Here is a 24,498-nt window from a genome sequence, read left to right as displayed (position 1 = left end):
CATTTTGTCTTAAATAAATATGCAGTTTGATGGAAATGCTTTTGAAAAAAGATTTAATCACTACATTTTTGCTAAGCTGCTGAAGAAAGAGGGTGAGAGTACAGTTGTCTCACGCTTATCAGAACTGTAGAAGTTGAAGGAGATCAATGCTGCAGTGCTGGTTCTTGGGCCTACCTGCCATGCAGAAGCCTGCTACTGGCCCGAATTCCACAGTCTTTACATCATTCCTAGCCTGAAGGCTGAAATCGAGGTATAAGAGGGTCATCCATCTGCAGCATCTTCAGGTCTTTCTAGGAGGTAAACAACAATCTGACGCCTGAGGAAAGCACAACTCTACCTGATGTCATAGTTTTATACAAGGATAAGAGGTCATGCCAATCATAGAATAGCAGTAGAATTAAGGGGATGATGGTGGATAGTAACTACATGCCAGAGACATCCCCATAGAATGGGAGAAGAGGCCAGCTGATGGAAAGGAAGGAGGGTGGGAGTTTGTGCTGCTACATTCATCTACACATTTACAATTACGGTTAAGTATGACACAAATGTACTATGTTCCTTGTAGTTAGTGTTGCAGTACTGATTCTCGGGAGGACTCTGAAAGCTACTAGCTGCGTAGCAGGCTGTCTGGGAACCCCAGAGAAATCAGGCTCTATAGGATGGCAGTAGCAAAAACCTACCCTAGTCTTGGAGGTGTTGCCCAAAAGAGTAACTTTCAGTATTGGTACTGGCTTATAATGATGGGTATAACAGAAAGTAATGCAGTTAACTATCCATTTAGCAATACTCTATTTAGAGACAGACCTGTCTTCTTTCCATTCTGCAAAGGCCACTAGCAGTTGATCTGCCCTATTAGGGAACTTTGCTCTATTTAGATAACACTCAATCTGTCCAGGGAATGCAAGAAAAGTTCATCTTTAATTTTTGGGTTTAAGAACACCAGCATGTGAACAGCTTGATTCAAGGAGAGGTCTGATACTACTTTGGGCATAAAGAAAGAGTTAGTTCTAAGAGTCACCATGTCCCTGTGAAACACAATGTAGAGTTCTTTGCACATCAGGGCTTGTAGCTCTGAAACCTGCCTAGCTGAGGTGATGGCTACCAGTATGATGGTCTTCCCAGTCAGCATCTTTAAAGGAGGCAAAGCTGCTACAACATGCTAAGGTAAGTTTTTCTAATACATAGTTTAAATCCTGAGTCACAACAGGGTTTCTCCTGGAAGGTCTGAGGTTTAACACCCCTTATAGGAACCATTTCAAATGGGGGTGAGAATAGATGGGGGAAGCAAGTCAGACAGGCAAAGATGGGAGAAGCATATAACTTAATACTGGAATAAGAAAGGCCCTGGTGAAGCAATCCCGAAAGGTATTACAGCAGCAGGTTAACGTCCGAAGAGGAGGACTAATGTCTTTGCTCTTGCATGAAAAGGAAAACCTTCACACCATTTGGATTTTGTAAGGTTTGCTGGTAGTCACTTTTCGTGCCTCTACAGATAGACAACACTTCTGTAGAATAGTTTGCATTACTTGGGGTCAAAAGCCAATCCTCCATGCTGTCAGTTTGAGGGTGGTCAGTTAAGGATGAATAACAGACCCCTTTAGCTGGGTGAGTAGATGTATCATCTGTAGGAGGAAGTAATATCACCCCTTGCTGAGAGTCAAGAGGAGGGGGAAACAATGTTACCATGCCAGAAGGAGGCTATGAGTACCATGCTCAGCCTGTCTGACCTCACTTTCATCAGTACTCTGAGAATCAGGGTTAGTGGTGGAAAGGTTTACTGAAGAGGTCTGTCCATTTGAAGAAGGTGTCTGCTCCTATGTCCTTGTTTGTTGGGTTGCGGACAAGAACCTTTAAAGAAGCCTGTTCTGCTGAGAGGCAAAAATGTCTATACAGAGGTGAGGCAAAAATGTCTATACAGAGGTGATCCCATTCATGGGTAAGATCCAGGAAAATCTCCCTTTTCAGCATGCACTCATTGCAGACTGGAAGATCCATGCTAAAACAGACTGCTAGGGTGCTGTTCTGACCCAGGATGTAGGATGCTTTGAGTGTCAACAGTAAATCCTGTGCCAATTGCCAAATTCTTGCAAGACTGCACAGGGGATAATAATGGGTTCCCCCTGCTTGTGAATGTACCATACAACCACGGTGTTTGTCTGTCCAGATCTGTAGTGCTCCTGGGTTCAGGTTGTATTTAAAGGCTTTGATGGCTACCATAATCTCTTTCTGGTTTATGTGCAGCTTTCTTTGTTCAGGGTTCCAAATATTCTGCAGCTTCAGGGGGCCCAAGTGCACTTCCTAGGCAATGTCTGGCCTGTCTGTAGTAATGGTCTTGACTGATTTTGGCAGGGAAAAGCTTGCCCCTGGATTCTTCAAGATGGTGTTTCTTCACCACAGATTTTCCCTTTTCAAACAGGATACAAGAGGCACCAGGGTTTGAGTATGCTGTTCACAATTTTTTTTTCTTTTTTCTTTATGTGCAGTTTTGCAAGGAGGACCATTAAAATGCAGGATGCCCTTAGTTATTCCCTTGTGGAGATTGTCTGTATTGGTAAGTAGGCTGACCAGATAAGTTAAGATGCAAGAAGTCTTGTCCTGGGGAAGGAAGGAAGGCTTTTTGTTGCTATGAATCTATTAGTATGCCCAGGAAAATAATTCTTATTTAAGGCTGAATCAGTGACTTGCTGAGGGTGAAGATTATTTTCTGGAAGCAGTCCACAATGATTTGTAAGGCTGCTTGCTGTTCTGGAATTGACTTCCCTGGACAAGGCAGTTATCCAGGTAAGGGTAAATGTGCACCCCAAAGGTTCCGCAATAGGCTATAAATGAAAATAATACACTTACAATAATGATAGATTTTTTTTGTTTCTGTCCTTCCTCAATGGATGGGATCTTCAGATCAGGCCCTAGGTCCACATTCAGCTGCTTCAAATTTTTGGATCCACAGCTCAGTTCCTCCCTTACCCATAATTCTCTCCTAGCAGCAACATTACCTCACATCAAATTTGCCTCAACTCCATAAAGTTAAAATTATAATAATGACAGTAATACATATGACACTCAGAAAATCAGGGAATAGAAGCTAATCTGCTCTGGAGCTATAACGGGTTAAGACGTGGCTCCCAAAGTAGACTTTAACTCTGTACCAGTAGCCCATAATGAGAGGAGGAGGGAGGGAGGGAAGTCGAGGAAAGATATAAAAGTACAGTTGTGTACACTTACCATAAATATAGATGTTAGAGTGTATTCACTGTTGCAGTCATTACATTTGGGTAATCCTGCTGGCAGGTTGGCCTCAGTCGGACTGAATTCCAAAGTCCTGGGTCCTGCGTCGGCTGCTGTCGCCCCCTCCCTGACGTCAGGGGTATAAAAGCAGCAGCAGATGCCATTTTCTTTAGTTTTTCTTGCCCCAGTTGTCAGGTGCCCCCTAAAAGGGTAGCCAAAATTTATATATATATATATATATATATATATATATATATATACACACAATTACATGCAGCAATATAAACTTTACCTTCATCTACAAGCAAATACACCACATAGGTTGTATAATCAGGGAAGGAAAGATAGGTTCCATCAGAAGAAAAGGGGGATGGCGGGTGGGTAACCTGGACTGCAAGAGTAAATACACTCGAGCATCTACATTTATGGTAAGTGTACACAACTGTACTATGTTCTACGTGTTTCACTTTTGCAGCCATTACATTTGGATAGAGTCCCAAAGCTATGGTTGGGAGGCTGGAGCTAAATAGCATTAGGAGCGGCTATGAGGCCCTGCAGAGCTGCAGTGGTAAAGCCTGCCCTGGATTTAAAGTAGAGTGGCAGAAGATAGTGCTTTGTAAAGGTGTGCACTGAACTCCAAGTAGCAGCCTCTAAAATGTCCTTGGTAGGTAACTCCCCTGAGAAAGGCTGCTGAAGTGGCTGCAGCTCTGGTTGAATGTGGCCTAATGCCCTTAGGCACTGGCTTGCCATGCTGTAAGTTGCAGAAATGAATTCAGTGGCCTATCCACTTTGAAATAGTCTGCTTTGAGATAGCCTTTCCTTGTGATCCTGCAGCATACGTCACTAGTAATTGCTCTGTCTTTCTGAAAACTTTGGTTCTGTCCAAGTAAAATCTAAGCCGTCTGTGTATGTCCAAAGAATGTAGAATTCTCTCCCCTTGTTCTGTGGATTTGGATAAAAAGTTGGCAGATGAATAGTTTGGTTAAGAGCCACACTGGACACCACACCTTAGGCATAAATGCTGGGTTTATCCTCAGAGAGACCCTGTCTGGATAAAAAATGATAAAAGGTTCCACAGCCATGAATGCCTGTAGCTCTGAAACTCGTCTTGCAAAAGTTATTTCTAGGAGCAGAGCTGTTTTCCAAGATAAAAACTTTATATCAGCAATAGCAGCTGGTTCAAAAGGAGGCAGGGTGAGTTTTTGCAAGACATAGTTGAGGTCCCATGCAAGCATTGGTGATCTCCTCGGAGGCCTTAAATTTGTGGTTCCTCTGAGGTACTGCTTTAATAAGGGATGAGAAAAGATTGGTGGCTCTGCATTGTAATGAGCTGAAATGGCAGAGGCGTGCATTTTAATAGATGAAAAAGATAGGCCTTTGTCCAACTTCTCAGTTAAGTATTGCAAAATCTGAGGAATATTTGGCACAGCTGTATCAGTTCCTTGTGCCTGGTTCCAAGCACAGAATCTCTTCCATTTTCCAGCATAAGATTTTCTAGTACTAGGCCTTCTGGCTTCCAAAATGACATCCATCACAGCTTTACTGAGAGGTGTGTTTTGTATGACTAAATTATCCGCCATGCTGCCAGGTTTACAGTCCTGAGTTGGCTGTGCAGGATCTGATTGTTTTGCTGGGACAGTAGAGGAGGGATTTGAGGCAAGTTCCAAGCTGGGCATTGAGACAAGTTCCTTAGGATTGGATGCCAGTCTGGAGCAATCAGTATCATCTTTGGCTTCTCCTGTTTGACCTTTAGGAGTACCTTGGTTAGGAGAGGCAGTGGGGGAAAAGCATATACTGATAGGTTTTTCCAGCTGAAAGATAGGGCGTCCACTTTCCATGCTTGTCTGTGATATATCCTTGTGCAGAATCTTTTTAGTTGGTAGTTGTGAGGGGAGGCAAATAGATCTATGTCCGGGCATCCCCATTTCCTTGTTATCATGCTGAAGACTTGTGGATCCAGCTGCCACTCGTGGGGATCCATGAGGTTTCTGCTTAGTTTGTCTGACAGAGTATTTTCCTTTCATGGCAATAATTGTGCCTGCAGATGAACTTGGTAAGTCAATGATGTGTACCATAAAGTCATGGCTAGTCTGCAAAGGGGGTAAGAATGTGTGCCCCCCTGCTTGCTTATATACCACATGACCGTGGTGTTGTCTGTCTATCAGTAGCTGTCCCAGATGAAGTAGGTCCTTGAAGGCTGTCATGGCATTTTGAACAGCTAGCATCTCTTTTTGATTGATATGTAGATGCATTTGGGTTGAGGACCATGTGCCCTGAATGCATCTTCCTGCCATGTGGGCCCCCCGGCATAATGTGATGCATCCATTGTTAGTGTCTGCCTGGCTGGGGGTAATATGAATGGCTGTCCCTTGTTTTGGTGACAAGCCTTTGCCCATCATCGAAACTCCTGTTGCAGGCAGGGAATGAGAGTAATCATTTCTTCCAGGCTGTGGCAATGTTGAGTCCAAACACTTTTCAGGTACCGCTGAAGTTTCCTCATATGCAGTCTTGCATATGGAATTAGTAGGATGCAGGATGCCATGAAGCCCAAAGCCTGCAGAATTTTTCTTGCAGATAACTAGGCCTTTGTTGCCAAAATTTTGAAATAGGTAGTCAGTTGCCTTTGTTTGTCTGGCGTGAGATAAGCCATCTGGGCAGTTGTATTTAAGCTTGCACCCAGGAATATTATCTCTTGAGAGGGTACTAGTTTTGATTTCTTTTCGTTGACTGTGTACCCTAGGCATGTTAGAAGTCTTTTCACAAACGCCAGATGCTGTAGAAGAATGTCCTTGTTCTCTGCTTGAATTAGACAGTTGTCCAAGTAAGGATATATTTGTATTCCTCTTTGTCTGCAGTATGCAATCACTGGTGCCAGGCACTTTGTAAAGACACTGGGCTCAGTAGATAAGCCAAAGGGCAGTGCAGAGAATTGGTAATGCATTGAGCCAGCCTTGAATCTGAGGTATCTTCTGCATAATTGTCTGATTGGGACATGCAGGTATGCCTCTTTTAGGTCTAGAGTCACAAGCCAAGCGTTCTTGCCCAGCATGGGCAGAAGCTGCTGCAAAGTCAACATCTTGAATTTTGGTATATCCAGGAATGCGTTCAGAACAGATAGGTCCAGTATTGGTCTTCATGCCTTGTCCTTTCTGGGTACCAAGAACAGTCTTGAGAAAAATCCTTGTCCCTGCTCTTGCTCTGGTACTTGCTGAATGGCCCCCATGTCCATGAGGGATGAGACTTGTTGTTGTGCCTCTGCCCATTGATTTTTTGGCAGATCTGGCCAGCCGTTTGCCTTTGGCAGGGCATGGAAGTGGAACTTGTAAGCCTTGTGACACGATATTTAGAACCCACTTGTCCTGGGTTATAATCTGCCAATTTTGAGAAAAAAGTGCTAATTTCCCCCCTAAGGGTGCTGCCAGGAGATAAGTGCTTGGTGCAGGCAGGGGGAAGTCATTGGGACTGTTTCCTATATGGTTGTGATTTGTGTTCTCCACTTTTGGAGGTAGAAGCATCCCATTGCTTTGACCTGTATGAACCTTGCGCCTGGGATCTGCCTCTAGGGCGTCTGGATCTGCCCTTTTGAGGTCTGTCCGACACAGGAAAGGACCAATTCTTTGTAGGCCAGTGTCTACTAAACCTAGGTGACTGTACTTGTAAAAAAATCTTTGACAGTTTGCATCGATTTAGCTTTGTCCTCCATTTTCTTTAACACCTTTTCTGCCTTAACACTAAAAGTATCATGCTGTAAAGGTGCATCTAATAATTTAACTTTAACATGATCAGGCAGATTTTGTTCCTTTAAACCAAGCATGCCTCCTAATTACAGAATCCGTAACTGGGGCCCTGCAGGAGGCCTCCCAAGAATCAAAACCTCATTGCAAAGTATGCTTTCCAACTTGCTCAGCTGCTTGCAATAAATCCTGCATTTCCTTGTTTTCTGCACATTCAGAGTTTAATAACATTTTCTGTTTAAGCAATGCCATAGCATGTTGCTGATATTTGAGCATATGAAACTGACAGTTTAAGGCCCTTATAGCCAAGGTAGCAGATGTGTAAACCTTTTTCCCCATCTATCCAGTGCCCTAGAATCCCTGTCAGAGGGGGTAGGGTTTTTTGAAGCGGAAGCCTTAATTCTTTTGGGACCCTGTGAAACAGTTTCTGTGTCTGCAGCAGGGTTTTTAAAAAGGAATTTATGAGAGTCAGGAAACCTGTAATATCTGTCAGGCTTAACAGGAGCTGGAGGTAAGGAGTCAGGGGTAAGACTAGACTCCAAAAACACATCTACAATGACTAACACTGGTGAAATGGCTAGTGGCCTGTGTTGAGGTAGTAAAAGGAAATCCCTGAGCCTCTTTAGATTCTGAAAAATCTTGGCTCTCCCAGTGGAAATGCTCCCGCATGGTATGCAAGGTTTCCCCAAAAGAATAGTCCTCTGGAGGAGAAGCTGAAGGTATAGATTCGTCAGCATCAGAATCCTCATAGGGGGGAAGAGAATATTCCTGATCAGAAGAGGAATCAATAGAAACCTGATCTGAAGATTCAGTCAGTCTCTTGCCAAGGCCTCTTATCAGGAGGGGGATGGGAACCCCTGATCAAAGTAATCAAGTCTTCGGCCATTTTAAGCATCTGTTATTTGGGCATAGAGGCCTGTCCATGTGGCTCTTAAGTTTGTTTCTTTGCTTTAGAAGGTGCTTTAGTCTTTGCCTTTGAAGCTGAAGTCGGTTTAATGTAAAGATGTTTAGGTCTGAATACACCCTCAGAAGCCAGTGCCTGCTCAACGGCTCCGGACCCATCTGAAAGAATTGTATCCGAGGCTCCAATACCTTGAGTTTCCAGGGGCATGGCCGAATCCATGTAGGAGTCAGTAGCGGCCTACGACTCTAAAGTAGCAGGCCATCAGGGGCTGCGAAAGCGACTCACTGAGAACCAGCGCCTGGCTTAGGAGAAGCTTCGTCGGTTTTGGGCCTCGGTTGTCTCTCTCTCTCCTTTTCTTTGCGTATTTTGTGAACTCCGGTAGTCTGATGGCTATCCGACGACATTTCTGGATAATTAAACCAGCGTCCAAAATAGTTTAAAGCAAAATCATACAGACGCTTAATAGTGCGTTGGTTAAATCTAGCACAAAACCTACAACCAGAAATGTTGTGATCAGGGCCTAGGCAAGGAATACAGTAAGAATGAAAGTCCTTATGAGGTATTTGCTTTCCACAAGAAATACAATTATTTACTTTTTCTGACATCGGTCTGAAGCAAGAAAAAAAAGTTTCTCCAACGGGGTACTTAGCTTTATTGAAGACTTCGGATCTGAAACTCGAACACGAAAATCTCAGGAGTCGGCTGACCGGCACTTGCGAATGGCTTCTGCTTTGGGCACAGCGTGGCAAGAAAAACTAAAGAAAATGGCGTCAGCTGCTTCTTTTATAATCCTGATGACCTGACGTCAGGGAGGGGGCGACAGCAGCCGACGCAGGACCCAGGACTTTGGAATTCAGGCCGACTGAGGCCAACCTGCCAGCAGGATTACCCAAATGTAATGACTGCAACAGTGAAACATGAAGAACATCACACCATAATAACAGATATGTGTTGTAAGTACATGATTTTGTATCTGATGTTGTCTTTTCAATCCATTCCTCAACAGATGGGCAAAGTCCCCAGCTACTTTGCCCCTAGGGTGGTCTCATGAAGGGTATTCTGGAAGACGGCAGAACCAAATGCTGCCTTATTTCTGGAAAACAAGTCCAACAGATAATGAATGATGAATGTGTGAACATTAGACCACATGGCAGCAGCACAAATATACATGACAGATGCAGTCAGTCAGCAATTGAGGTCCTAGAAAAAAAGGACGTGGAAGTATAAACAGATGTAATTAAATCAGCCTTTGGTGGCTTAAGTAAAGGCAAGCCTTTATCTTTATATACACGAGCGATGCAGTCAGCCAGCCAGCAATCTACCTAGAGATACCTTCGAAAACCCTTCACCCATTTTAGCTTTAGAGAGACAAAGTTGATCGGTCTTCCTGAAGGGTTTGATTCATGAAGGCAGAAACATAACTGTCTATGTATATCAAACAAATGAAGTATATACTCTCCTTTATTTCAAAATTCAGGAAAGAAAACTGGCAAATTTATGCCTTGGATATGGGAAGTCTCTATAGCTACTTTAGAAAGAAAGGATTAGTATGCAACGATACCCTGTCACTGTGAAAGACCATGTACAGAGGTTTGTAGCATAGAGCTAAGAGTTCTGACACACTGAGCTGAAGTAACAAACAAAGTCTTCCATGCTAAAAATGTAATATCCACCTTAGCAGTAGGTTCAAAAGGTGGCTGACTTAAGTCTTGGAGCAAAATACTTCTATCCCATGGGGGTGAAGGATCCTTACAAGGGAGTTGGAGAAGGAAAATGCCCAACAGAAAGGCTTTACATAATTTGGAGGGATGATTCTGTCCCACATGAAATTTTGAAATGGCAGCTAAATGAATTTAAACAGTAGAATAACTAGCCCCCTAGCCCTTCTGTGAAGCATGGAAGCTAGGAAATCCAATAATGCTGGAATAGGGCCTGAAAAAGGATTCAAACTTCTCTGTGATGCCCAAATAGAGATCCTTCTTCACTTACTCAGTTTTTCTGATAGATGGTCTCTGGGACGAACTGAGAACATAAATCTCTTGGGAAGACAACTTGGCTTAACTAGCCATCATAGGAAGGGGAGAAACCATGTGGGCAACCTGAGGCCTTGAATACCCAGATAAAGTATTCTAGATGGGTGTCACAGAGGGCCTGGAGTGGAATCCAACACCCAAGGTAGGTATATATCAAATGAGTCCAAAGAAAGTACAATTGTATACACTTACCATAAATGTAGATGTTCGAGTGTATTCACTGTTGCAGTCCTCACATATGGGTTAATCCAGCTCACGGTAGCCCTCAGTCAGCCCGAATACCAGAGTCCTTGGTATAGGACGTCGGCTGCCGCCGGTTGTAAAACTGATGTCAGTACTCCAAGTATAAAGGGAGGCAGCTGATGCCATTTCCTCAGTTTTTCTTGCCTTAACTGTCAGGAGCCCCCAAATGAAGGCTAATCCAGGAATGGTAGCACCCTGGACATGTCATACAAAAAAATAAAAATCCATAGTCTGTGCCTTAGGAAAAAAAGGGGGAATGGAGGGTGGGAAACCAGGACTGCAACAGTGAATACACTCAAACATCTACATTTATGGAAAGTGTACACAACTGTACTATGTTCTTCATGTTTCACTGTTGCAGTCCTCACAAATGGGTTGATTCCCAAAGCCCAGTAAGAAGACAAAGGGGGAGGAAGGATCACAGATTAAGGGTTGGTAAGGAGGCCCTGCAAAACTGCAAAGGCAAAACCAGCCCTGGATTTAGAAAACAAAGGTAGATTGTAATGCTTTGTAAAAGTATGGACAGAAGACAAAGTAGCTGCTTCTAGAATGTCCTTAGTAGGCACACCTCTCAAAAAGGCTGCAGAGGTAGAGGCTACTCTAGTAGAATGGGTCCCAATTCCCTGAGGTGGAACTTTCCATGCTGCAGGTAACAAAAGGGAATACAATGAACAATCTATTTGGAGATGGTTTGTTTTGAAATAGTTTTACCCTGAGCCCCAGGAACAAAACTAACCAATAACTGTTCAGATTTTTGAAAGGATTTAGTCCTGTCTAAGCAAAATCTCAGCTTTCTATGCACATCAAGAGCGTGCAGAATCCTTACGCCTTTATTTTGGGGATTGTTGAAAAATGTAGGCAGGTGAATAGACTGGTTAAGGGTTAAACTGGAAACTACCTTAGGCATAAAGGAGAGATTGGTTCTCAGGGAAACCAGACCAGAGTGAAAAATGAAAGGTTCTACTGCCATCAAGGCTTGCAGCTCTGATTCCTTTTAGCTATTACTTCAGCTAGAAGGGTAAGGAGTCTTTCAGGATAGAAACTTCAAATCTGCAGAGGCAGCTGGTTCAAAGGGACGCAGAGTAAGTTTTTCCAGGACAAAATTAAGATCCCAAGCAGGAGTAGGAGCTCTTCTGGGAGTTCTAAGATTACTAGCTCCCCTCAGGAACTTTCATCAAGGGGTGAGAAAAAATGGGTTGCTCAAAAGAACAATGAGATGAAATTGCTGAAGCGTGAATTCTGATTGAAGAAAATAAAGTCAACCATTAAGCAATCCTGCTAGGTAGTCAAGAATGAGTGCAAGAGAAGGATGAGAAGAGTCTTCTCCTTTAGCCAGCATCCAAGAGCAAAATCTCTTCTATTTATCTTGATAGAATTTCCTGGTGCTAGGCCTCCTGACCTCATGAAGAACTTCAACCACCTGTTGGGAAATATTTAAGGTATTAGCCAGGCAGTTAAATGCAGAGTTTGAAGATGAGGATGAAGGAACTTTCCCCCTCCCTGAACCAACAGATCTGGTACTAGGGGAAGATGCCAAGGCTGAGCCTGGGAAAGGCTGCGAATGAGGGGATACCAATGCTGCCTGGGCCAATCTGGAGCTATCAGAACAGCCTTTGGTTTTTTGCCCCTTATCTTTAGCAGCACTCTGGGAAGAAGGGGCAGAGAAGGGAATGCATAAACTGAGAGATGTGTCCATGGGAAGGACAACGAATCCACCCTCCAAGCTTTGTTGTGAAACTCCCTGGTGCAGCAGGTTGGAAGGAGATGATTGGCGTGAGAGGAGAAAAGATCCACTAGTGGGGTGCCCCAATGATGAATGATGCGATGGAAAATGTCCGTGTTCCATTGCCACTCGTAAGGATCCAGAACATGTCTGCTCAAATGATCTGCTAAGGAGTTTAGCCTCCCTGGGAGATACTAGGCTATTAGATGTATGCCCATGGATGCTGCTACGGACCGTAGTCTCATGCTTTGTCTGCACAAGGGGTAAGAGCGAGTCCCCCTTGCTTGTTGATGTACCACATGACTGTGGTACTGTCTGTTCTGATCAGCAGAGTCCCTGGGTAGAGTAGGTCTTTGAAAGCCAGCAAGACCTGCTGCACTGCCGTCCATTCTTTTAAGTTTATGTGCAGATGAATCTGCTTGGGTGCTCCAAGTCCCCTGTATGCCCCTGCCCTCCAGATGAGCCCCCCCCATGCAACATCTGAGGCATCTGTGGTGACGGTCTGGCTGGCAGGCGGAAAGGCAGACCCTTGTTCTGAGAACAGGCCGTCGCCCACCAGAGGAACTCCATTTGTAGACAGGGAATCAGGGGAAGAATGAAGTCTAAGCCCTGTGTGTGTTGACACCAAAGATTCTTGAGGTACCACTGAAGTTTTCTCATATGCAGCCTTGCATATGGGATCATCAAAATACATGAATACATGAACCCCAGTGCTTGCAGGAATTACCTTGCAGAGAGGGCTGGGTCATGCTTGCCAAGTTCATGAAGTAAGCGGAAAGATCTTCTTGCTTCTATTGAGGGAGGAATACCATCTTGGTGGCTGTACTCAGACTCGCTCCCAGGAAAACAATCTCCCTTGAAGGAGTCAACTTTGACTTCTTTTCGTTGAGAGTGTAAACCAAAGAAGTGAGAATGTTCTTCACAAAATCCAAATCCTTTTCTAATTGTTCTGGGAAGTTTGCTTGAATGAGACAGTCAACCAGGTAAGGATAAATTTGAATGTTTCTCTGCCTACAAAAAGCAATGGCTGGAGCCAGGCACTTCGTAAAAACTCTGGGAGCAGTAGATAAGCCAAAGGGCAATGCAGAGAATTGAAAGTGTTGCTCCCCAGCCCTGAAGCGAAGGGACTGCCTGCAACTTTCCCTTAGTGGGATGTGTAGATAAGCCTCCTTGAGATCCAAAGTTACCAGCCATGAAACCTTGCCCAGCATTGGTAGTAATTGTTGAAGGGTGAGCATCTTGAATTTGGGAATCACCAGAAAAGTGTTTAGAATGGACAGATCCAGAATAGGGCGCCAGGTGCCCCCTTTCTTGGGTTCCAGAAAAAGCCTTGAATAAAAACCTAGGCCTGCCTGATTTGCAGGAACTGGCTCTATGGCCCCCATAGTCAGTAGAGAAGAAATCTGAGTTTTCACCTCTGCCTTGAGAGTTTTGGGTATGTCTGGGTACCTTGTAAAACAGGGAAGGTGTGAAAGTAACACTTGTAACCTTGGTTTACTATATTGAGCACCCATTTGTCATCTGTGATGGTAGACCATACCTCTGCGAACCTGGCTAACCTCCCCCCCCAAAGGAAACCCAGGGTCCGCAGAGGTAGGCACAAGAAGGCTGGAGTCATTGAAAATGCTTGCTTTGGGAAGCTGGCTTAGAACTCCCCGATTTAGCAGAAGAAGAATGCCACTGTTTAGCCCTTTGAGGGACAGAAGCCTGCCCTCTGGAAGATCTGAAACCCCTAGGCCTAGAGCGACCCTGCTTGGCAGGATCAGGGAAAGACCAATTTTTGGAAGGATAATGCCTGCTAAACCGAGGAGGCTGAACCTGAAGGAAATCTTTTACGGCTTGCATAGATTTTGCCTTATCCTCCAACTTTTTCAGTACCTCCTCAGCCTTATTACCAAAAACACTGTCCTTGTGCAAAGGAACATCTAGCAATTTAGACTTAACTGATTCAGAAAGAGGCTGCTCCCTGAGCCAAGCATGCCTTCTAATTACGAAACCAGTGGTTGCTGCTCTGCAGGAAGCCTCCAAAGTGTAAAACCACAATGAAGTGAATGCTTATTAACTAAAGTGGCAGCATTCAGTAAGTCTTGTAAATCTGTGTTTTCCGTCATGGAAGGAACATCTCCAAGTTTGGCCTTAATAGCCTCCAACATATGCTGCTGATACTTAAGCATGTGAAAAAGACAACTCACGGATCTAATGGCAAGAGTTGCAGAAGTATAGACTTTTTACCCCACCTGTCCAAGGCCCTAAATTACTTATCAGAAGGCACAGGGTTTCTAGCAATAGTAGCCTCAACACCCTTGGGGCCTTGAGAAATAATTTCTGGATCAGCAGTAGGGTTTCTAAAAAGGAATTCATGAGATTCAGGAACCCTGAAATATCTATCTGGTTTTCTGGGGACAAGAGGAACAGAATTAGGAGTTAAAGAATTTTCCATAAAGATATCATCCACAACTTCCAAAACCGGAGGCTTATGCTGTGGTAAATCTAAAAATCCCGGATTCTTTTCTTAGACTGTGAAAAATCCTGACATTCCCATTTAAAATGCTCCCTCAGCGTATTCAAAGTATCCCCAAAGGAAAAATCTTCTGGAGGCGAGGCAGAAGGGATAGATTCCTCAACATCAGAACCCTCAAAGCCAGAAAAAAGTTGAGAATTTCCTTCTTCACCAGCAGACATACTGGAAATCTCAGAATCTGAGACCGACAAAACATCAGGAGAATTCCCTAGCCCTCTTTGAAAGGGGGGGGGGGGATGAGAGCCCCTAATCAGGGAAAGAAGATCACCAGCCATCTTTACCAACTGGGACGGAGGTACAGGAGGGAAGGCCGATGCTTGCTTGTGAGTAGGTTTGCGGCTGAAAGGTTTACTAGCAATCCGGAGGGACTCGGGAGGCCTAGCAACTGCAGAAGCCTGAGCTAAGGTAGTCGGTCTGGTTCTGGTCTCATGTCGAAAAAAAGAGGCGTCAGAAGCTGGTGCCTGCAAAGCTGCTCCAGACCCATATGAGGTGGTGACAGGCAGAGCGTCTGAAGACGAAACAGCAGCCTGCGGCATGGAGGATTCCATAAAGGTCTCGGCAGAGGCGTGCGGCTGAAAATCTGCGGATTGCAGGGGCTGCGAAAGCGCCTCACTGACTACCGCTGTGCTAACGACCAATTTCACCGGTGCGTCGTCAGTAGATTTAACCCGAGGTCTGTCGCGGTCCTTGTCTTTGCATTTCTTAGGAAGATCCAAAGTCGGCAGACCAGAAGACGCCATACCGAAGAACTTAGGCCAGACTCCGAAATGCTTATACAGAATCTTAGCTCTACTGCGTATGGTACGCGGGTTAAAGGAAGCACAGAGATCGCAGTTAGGGACGTCGTGCTCAAGGCCCAAACAAGTTATACAATAGGAATGGAAATTACAGTGTGGAATCTGTTTTCCACAGGCAAGGCAGTTATTAACTTTATCTGACATTTGTTAAAGCAAGAAAAGAGGATCCCCAACAGGGTATTTATCTGAAGACATCTTCAACTTGGTAATCAGAAAGCGAAACGAAGGTAAACGGTCGACCGGCACTAGTGCGAATTGCATCTGCTTCGGGCTCCTCGGCTAGAAAGAATGAGGAAATGGCGTCGGCTGCCTCCCTTTATACCCGACGTACTGACATCAGTTTTACAACCGGAGGCAGCCAATGTCATATATCAAGGACTCTGGCATTCGGGCCAAATGAGGGCTACCAGGAGCCGGATAACCCATATGTGAGGACTGCAACAGTGAAACACAAAGAACATATGGAAATCACAACTGATGACACCAGGAAAGGGCAATGAGGATCACTTTGATCTTCCTCTGCAATGCTTTCTGCAGGAATTTTGAAATCAGTGGAACAAGAGGGAAAATGTAGACAAATCCAAACAGCCAATCATATGTCAGAATATTCCTCGGTGACCCTCATCCCAGGGGGATCAAAACAAAGAACCTGGCTGCATTTGATGTTGATGGGAGAGGCAGAGAGATTGCAGCATGGCTGACCTCAAAGACAGAATATATGAGTCACTACTGACTAATTGAGGCCAGACTTGTGAGACAGCATAAGAGATCTGCTCAACCTGTCCAGCTAGTGCATTGAATTTCACCACTGTGTGCATTGCTATCTGAAAAACGATCAAAAGAAATTCCTCACTGCCACATTTCCATTTCTTGACACAAAGGGTAAAATCATGTTCCCCTTATTTGCTGATGTACTACATATCCTGTTGGCTGTCTGAATCGACATCATCCCAAGAGGGGGGACATCCTGAAAAGCCTGCAATGCTAGGAGGACTGTCCTCATCTCTAAGACAATGATGTGAAGATTGGCTTCAGATGTGGACCACGTGTCTCGGACCATTCTTACCATGTAATGCCCCACCACCCTAGTTGGAAAGCATCTGGGGTCACTGTGGCCTTGGGAGGGGGCAAAATAAACAGCAGTCCCAGAGACACCTTTGGTGACTGAATCCTACACTCTTTGTGAATCCTTTTTGCTCAAGCAAATCTGAAAACTCATGGGTTGAGGTCTTATGGACCACTGAACTGTCAGTGTCCTCTAAAAAACCCTCACGTAATATCTTGCCAAAGGGATTAAGGTAATGGAAGAACCCATTTATCCCAACAGTAGCAGAGACAGCCTGGCAGGTGGCACTTGGGGGAAAGCAGCTGTACAGCCTGACTGCATAGAGTGGATAACACAGTTGCTGGTAATCTCGCTATCTGAGGGGTTGTATCCAGGTGACCCCCTGTGAGCTCTGTGTGCACTGGAGAAAAATGTGGCTTGTCCTAATTCACTGGGATTCCCAAATCAGAGTAGATAATCACTGGCCTGGATTAGTAGAGACCTGGTAGGAGAAGTGAGGAGCCAGTCATTTAAGTATGGAAACACTCTTTTGCAGTCCTTGATGAGCTGCAACCACTGCCACGCATTTGGTGAACACCTGGGGGGGGGGGGTGAGGCCAAAGAGCAGGGCACGGAACTGATAGCTTCTGGCTTTAGTGAAGATAATTCTTGGAGTGCCTATCGATTTTGATATGGTAGCATGCATCCTGAAGATTTATCAAGCACATTCAATCATTCTTCCTCAGCAAAGGGAGGATAAATTGCACTGTGATCATCCGGAACAGTGTGTGTTTGACATACTGAAATGACTGAGGTCCAGAACTGGCCTGAGTTCACCCCATTCTTTTTTTGACAATGAAAAGAGTCTTTAAGTTCTGAATCCTTGATGGTCTGGTAGGACCTCCTGGATGACTCGCTTGTCTAGCAGCTTCTTTATTTCCATAGCTGCTGGTCCTCTTTGAAACGGTGGGATGTTGGAAAGTTTCCTTTTTGGTGGGGGTGGACAAAGAAAGGGAATGTAGTAGCCTCTGGTAACTGTCTCCACTCTGATATCTGCGGTGACAGATGTCCAGTCTTCTGGGTGCACAGATAAGCACCCCCCAACCGCGTCCAGACAGCAGCAGTCAGGTAACCATTCAGGACACTGCTAATGCCTCTCAAAGAATGGACCTTTGAAGCTTTGGTTCTCTGAACCTCCTTTGCCACATGGATGATGTCCACCATTAGCATTCTTCCCTCTGCCTTGGGTCGGGGGTCCATCTCTAGAAGTGTCTAGAGAAAATGTTTGGTATTTCCCTGAACCACACTTTTTTACTCCCTTTCTGGTTTCTAGAGAATGTCCTCTGAGGGACAGAAAATCATAGATCTATAGCAGGAAGGGTTTTCTCTTCTTGCTCATATATGGAAAGCATGTCTTTGACCTTGGGTCAGAACAGAGTCAACCCGTCAAATAGAGCATTTATAAAGGACATCTTAAAAGGCTCTACAAAATAACACAAGCAAATGCAGCATGTCTCCTTAGGGTTATGCCAGAACCCATTGCTCTCGAAACACCTTCCATACCATTGCAGATCAGACGCAGACCCGTGGAGGCAAACAGGGACTTGGCTGTAAGGTGGGCAGTTCACAGTCCACTTTTTTGTCCTCTACAGACATGGACCCTGAAAGCGATATGGAAAGCTCTTTAGTCAAATCTCTTCGAAACCTAATTATGTGTGCAATTCAGCAACCTTAAGGTGAAGATAGATGAAGCATACAAGAAGCATACATCCACTTTACAAGTTTATTCAAAGCCCTAGATTCTCTGTTAAGGAGATGGATAGATGAGCTCTCCTCAGCAAGATCTTACTTAATGACTTTTGCTACTTCCATGGCGTCAGATGTAGGGCACTTACTCCACTAGGAGTGAACCTTAAAAAGTACAAGGTACTTGTCAGGTTTCTTGCGTTTCTGTTCCACAGCATCCTTCTCCTTTCATGCCAGTTGAGAAATGAGGTCCACCATCACATCGGCTGGGAGGACCAACCATGAAGCAGCTGAGTCATTTCCAAAAGACTCAGAACACAGACTCTTCCTGGGAAGGGACTTGGGGAGACAAACCGCCTTTCTGTCTCAAAAGTTTGGGGATCTCCCCGAATGAGACATATTCAAGTGGTGATCTGGGGACCCCCCTCCTTCATTGAAGTCAGTGTCTTCTGAGAGACTCCTGGAGGGAGTCAACGTGTCTTCTCTTACATGGGTGTTTCTGTGGGGTCTCAATGGAGGATGTTCCCAGGAGACTTTGGAAGACTTGAAGGGTATACTGAGTAGGTACAGCCTCGAGGCTAATAGGACCTGGCTGTATCGACAGACTAGTATGTAAAGGCATAGGACCCAGAGCTATTTGCTGTGGGGTGGGAGGACCAAACAATGGAACAGAAGTCCATTCAACAACATTGGAGAGAGCTCTCTCAACCACCTCGAAGGCAAAAGCCTAGGAAGAATCCAGGACCACCCTGGCAGGTGCTGAGACAACCACACCAAAATGACCGATGGTCCCTCCCCGACCTTTCTCCAAGGCAGAAGCCCAAGCTGAGCTATCTAAGCAGAGGCTCCTAGAGGAAGAGATGGCTCCAACAAGTTTGGAGTCAAACTCCACCCCCCCCCCGATCCGGCACTGAAGCTTTGGCTCCAGTATCCATACAGATCCGAAATGGTTGAAGCTAGAGGGATCAGTGCAGAAGCCAGAGTCGAGGATGACCACTTTCTCTAATCTGACAAGGAAGTCTGTGGGTGATATCTCGGGTCCTGAATCCCTAAAGCAGGGGGGTTGGGATCAGGGTAGGAGCAGCCATAAATAATGGAGAAGGTCCAAAGCTCACAGGTCTGATGGAAGATGGAGCAGAGAGAACTCAGAGCTGAATTTGGGTCCTGAGGATCTTCCTCCTCATTCTCCTCCTCATTCTATCCACGTCAGCCTCTGTTAAACTCCTAGTAGACTTGACTGATCTCTAGGAAGAAGAATAAGGTGACCTAGACAACCTACAACCAAGTCTCTCTTGCAGAAAAGGTGGAGGAGGTCTAAGAGAGAATGGTCCTAATGAGAACCCTGGCTCTGGTAAGGGTAGATTTCTAGATCACCTCAAGGAATAATCTGAAGGAGTGGTAGTGGTACGACCCAATGATTGTGGACTTTTGGTGGCTGGAGCTGAAGGAAAAGTGGTCAAGGGATCTCTTCCTTGTTTCTTTGCCTTTTCCTTGGGCTCTTCTACCCTTTATGCTTATCTGATGTTTTTCTGCCAGAAGGGGATGCTGCAGAAGCAGATTTTGAAAAGACTAAATGCTAAAGAAAACAACAAGGCAGCAAAAGGCTACTAATAATAGCATTAATAACAGCACTTTAACAGAAAAAAATAAAACTTTTCTTATAACAGAAACAACCAATGATGGTACTAATATTAACCCAATGCAAGCCAGACCTGAAGTAATGCTGCTGCTAGAAGGGGATTACAGGTATGGGGAGGAGTCTGAGTTGTGGATCCAGAAGTGTGAAGTGGCTGGAGTTGTATCCGAAGACATCATCCATTGAGGAATGCAGGAAAAGACAACATCAGTTCAAGAGCAAGACATATGATGAAAACTCTAGGAACAGTGGATAAACCAAATGGTAAAGAACAAAACTGGTAATGTAATCCTGCTGCCACAAATTAAAGGCATCTGCAGTGCTCGTTTGGAATAGGGACTTGTGGGTAAGGCATCCTTCAGGTCTAGCATGACCAAGACCATGGGTAGGAGCTTCTGAGGGGTTAGCATTTTGAATTTTGGGACATAAAGGAACTTGTTTAACTTTGACAGGTCTAAGATCGGCTTTCCTGGTTCCTTCTTTTCCTGAGATGAGACAGATTCTTGAGTAAAAAAACCTGTGTCTTTTTTCTGTGTAGAACCGGTTGAATGGCCCCTTCTTGCAAAAGGTCTAACAATATGGAAGGGAGAAGACCCTCTTTTTCTTTAGGGGATTTCGGCATACCTCGGAAGAGTGGTCTTTCCCTGAACTGAAAGGAATACCCATTTTCTAGGATCTAAATGACCCATTGGTCTATGCTGATGACTCTTCACTGTTGTAGGAAACAGGGCAGTCTCCTTGTCAAAGGGAGGGAGCAGTCAGCAGGGTGTGGGAGTGGGAATGGAAGGCTGTGGAATCCCCAGTTCTAGAGTATTGTTCAGGCTGCCACTTCCTACACTGTCTGTCTCTGCTCAGGAAGACCTCCCCTTGCCCTGCCTAAGAGGAAAAGGCCATGTTTTCGAGGGATAACTTCTATTATATCTAGGGGTTGGAAATAGATAGAACTCCTTTATGTTTGCTTTCAGTTCCTGCCCAACTTCCCAAAGACTTTTTCCGCAGGAGGGTTAAAAAGGAACTCCTTATCCAGTGGGGGATCCAGGAAAGAGTAGACGAATCCTCAGTCAAGTAAGTCTATGACGGACAGAACCTGCAGCAGCTGCTCTACAAGACGCATCCAGTATATCATAACTATATTTTAGTGTGTGCCTGGAGAGTTGCAGTGCTGAACTAGCTGCTTCCAGTATGTCTCTCTGTAAGACCTTGGTCACTAACGCCCTCTGTTTTGGAAACAACTTGTTCTTTTAGAGAGACTAAATATTTCAACATGTGGAATTGGCAATTAAGGACCAGCATAGACAGGCTAGCACAAGTGTATGCCTTTTTTCCAAATCTATCAAGCAGTCTACTTTCTATGTCATTTGGTAAAGGGCATCTAAGTGGACCTTTGGAGGACTGAGACTACTGAAGGATCAGCTTGTGTATTTTTGTAGAGATGCTTGTGTGTGTCAAGAACGCCATAAAACTGATCTGGTTTCCTCTGTGAAGGATGCAGAAAGTCTCGGGGAAGAAAAATGACAGACATCCTCTATCACAACATAAGAATATTTTCTTGATTTACTGCACTTGTAGTGGCTTTATACAGTGACTTCTACAATTTTTGAGCATTTTTTAAAGCATTTATTTATTTTTGTTGCAAAAGTAGTAATTTCTGTGTTTGTTGGCTTTACTAGTTCTGCTTGCCTCAAAATCACCTTGCACAAGGGCAACATAGCTGGGGACTGGATTGTTTGTTATTTAATCTGTACTTCAGAGCTGCTTTTGCTGTGCTTTGATATTAAGAAATTCCTGGATCATCCATCTTGTGGCAGAAGGTGTTTACCTGGTTTCTTTGACTTGGAAAGCACTCCAGGAAGCTCAAAGTGTGGTTGTTTAATGGCTAGAGGGCATAGAAGTCAGTTTTCAAGCTTTTTTCCTCCACTACAAATCAGGTATGTTTGCACGGAGCTGCCCTCCAAGGAGCAGAGGTTAGCAGTGCCTGTACAGTAGCAAATGCCTAGAGAATAAAATTTCCCCTATAAAGTCAGGATTATGTCCAAACCTTATTAAATAGTGTAGCAGTGTGTGCAATTAAGTTTACAGTAGCTAGCTTGCATATGGAATAGCACTACCATATTCGAACATTATATAATATCTTGCCCTTAACCTCAGAAACTACACTAAGAGACCCCTGTTAAAACCCAATCCTTAATCCTAAATAGCTGACCCTAATAACGGACCAGACAAAATGGATATGCAATTCCCAAATGTCTCAGTGGTCATCTTGGTAGATTTGGGCATTCTATGGTAATGTAGCAACTGTCTCTTGTTCTCCGACAACACAGTATGATAGAAATGAAGATGCACAATCTCCTTTTTGGCAAAATCTCACATAAAAATGACATTGTCGGGAATACCTACACTACATCCCTCACACACATGCACGCACACAGATTGTCTTACACTAAGGCGCTTAAAACTGACATTCCCAAATCTCCAAGACCTCCAAAGTCATCCAACAGCAACAATGCTCCCCAGCAATCACTAAAACACACCAAAAGCAATACCAAACATCTCACATAATCCTTCATCACGTGGTCCCCTAACAGCATAGCCCATAAGGCAAGCATATACTTGAACTAATACTCTTGTCACTGGAGACTCCATTGTGCAATACAAAAGTGCCCTACTCACCAGGTTGGACAAGGAGAAGATAACAGTTAGTTGCCTATCTGGAGTCAGGATCCTCAATATCACACATGCAAATCAAGTTACTGCACTCCAGGTACCAATATGATTCTATCATAGACCATGTGGGTATAAACAACTTGTGATGTACCTCAGTAGTCTACAGGAAAAGAAACAGAATGGATGTTTTGGAATATGGGTCATAGATAAGTATGAACCTTGCATTTAGCCGCATTCTACCTTCACCAAGGATGATGCCACAGCAAGGATGAAGTGATTGATTTTAATAATTGGCTTAGTTCCTGGTGGTGCTCCAAAGGGATCCAATATTTGTCAGCGTGGGAGGACATGGTTAGCAGACCACCTTGCTTTGCCAAGGATGTGCGACACCTGTTTCCACCTAGGCCAACACTTTATCTACCCCTTTTGAGCCTTTTTCAGACAATGCCAAAAAGACAAAACTACCAACATAGTGAAAAGGTCTACAAGCAACCTTAAGGTGTTACTGCTCAATTCTAGAATCCTAAATAAAAAACTCCACACCCTTTAAACCCTCTTCACTCTGTTAAATGCAGACATCTGTCCCGTGACAGAGACTTGGTTTAAAGCTATAGAAAAGTACTCCAGAAGAGCAAAGCTACAAAGACTTCCACACATTTAGACCAACAGCAGCACAGATCCGGGCCAAAGGTGGGGGGGTTTGATCTACATTAGCAACAAACATTCTTCCAGGTTGGTTAAACAGGATGATATACCATGGAGCTCAGCCAAGTGCAGGTCACCATACAGAAGATCCCTCAGCATATCACAGCTAGCTACAGGTCACCATCTATGCCCCTAAAGACTAATGACTCTTACATAAACCTACTACAGGTGCTAACCATCCAACCAAACATCCTATTCATTGGTGACTCTAGCTACCGCTCTACAGACTGTGAAACTTACAATGCCTCAAACTCACAGGCATAACACTTCCTGTATTACCACAAACAACCAGGAACAGACAGTGCACACTCCAACCACAGGATCAAGCATACTGGATCTGATACTCAGCAACATGGGAGAGCGCTGCACTCCTCCAATGTCACATCCTCACTAGTGAGGTCAGATCACAAACATGTCTCCTATGAAGCAAATATCAACCTAGAAAACCCAGCTGAAACAGTAGCAGGTAGGAACTATAAAGCCAAACTACATCCTATTAAGTGACAGTTTGTCAAAATTCAAGCCCCCCCCCCCCAAACCTGAGACCACAGCTACCTATGCAAAATTATTCAGAGTCTCTATTCAAATATGTGAATGGCTGCATACAGGCCAACCTATAACCACAAGTAAATCTAAAACAAACCCCATTGCTGGAATCCTCACATAAACAGGGTATATAATAAAAGAAAACTCATGGCCAAAATCAGGCAGTGCAACTTCCTTAAAAAGCAAGTGCTCTACTATACAACTAAACAAGAAACTAAATGTCTAAGTCCAACAAGGCCAACTCTAAGGTCAGGCTAAGGACAATCACAATGCCTTCCTCAGTTGTCTAGAACTTTAAAGGTAACACATAGAAGTGTGCTGAACTGGTAGTGAACGTTAACACCTTCACCAATAAGGGTGACGTAGCAAATCTACTAGCTGATAAATTCACCTCAAACTTCACCCCCCCCCAGCTCCACCAGATGAAATCCCCTTCAACATATTGCCCCCAACTATTAAGAAGGACCAGGTACTGGAAGGACATGCTCAAGCCAAGAATAGCACTTCAATGGGTTGAAACAACATCCCCGGTTGCCTCCTGAACAGTCTAAAATACGACCTGTCAGGACCACTTGAAGCACTATTAAACTACAGCCATGAAACAGGGTATTTTCCAAGTGAATGAGGGAGTGCAACAGTTATTCCCCCCCAAAAGGATAGACCATCGAACAAGCCTAATACGCAAAGCCACGGAACTAATGATCATGGAAATGACAAACACAGACATCGGTAACCTACAGACACTGGACCCATACCAATTTGGCTTTAAGGGAATGTCATGCCTACTTACCTTGGTCGACTTCTTTGTGATGGCCACCAAGGCAATGGATGAGGTTAAAACAGTGCATATTGTGTTTCTTGACCTAGCCAGGGCATTCAATACAATACTGCACTCAAGCATTGTTGATAAGCTCGCTCAGCTAGGCATAAATATTTACACAACTCGCTGGATCACATGTAGGACCCAAGACGTTAG

This window comes from Protopterus annectens, chromosome 8.part1, assembly GCF_019279795.1.
Source record: "Protopterus annectens isolate FY-2018-M chromosome 8.part1, PAN1.0, whole genome shotgun sequence".
Classification (NCBI taxonomy): domain Eukaryota; kingdom Metazoa; phylum Chordata; order Ceratodontiformes; family Protopteridae; genus Protopterus; species Protopterus annectens.
The sequence above is the reverse complement of the archived record's forward strand: the minus strand, read 5'-3'. Positions refer to the sequence as shown.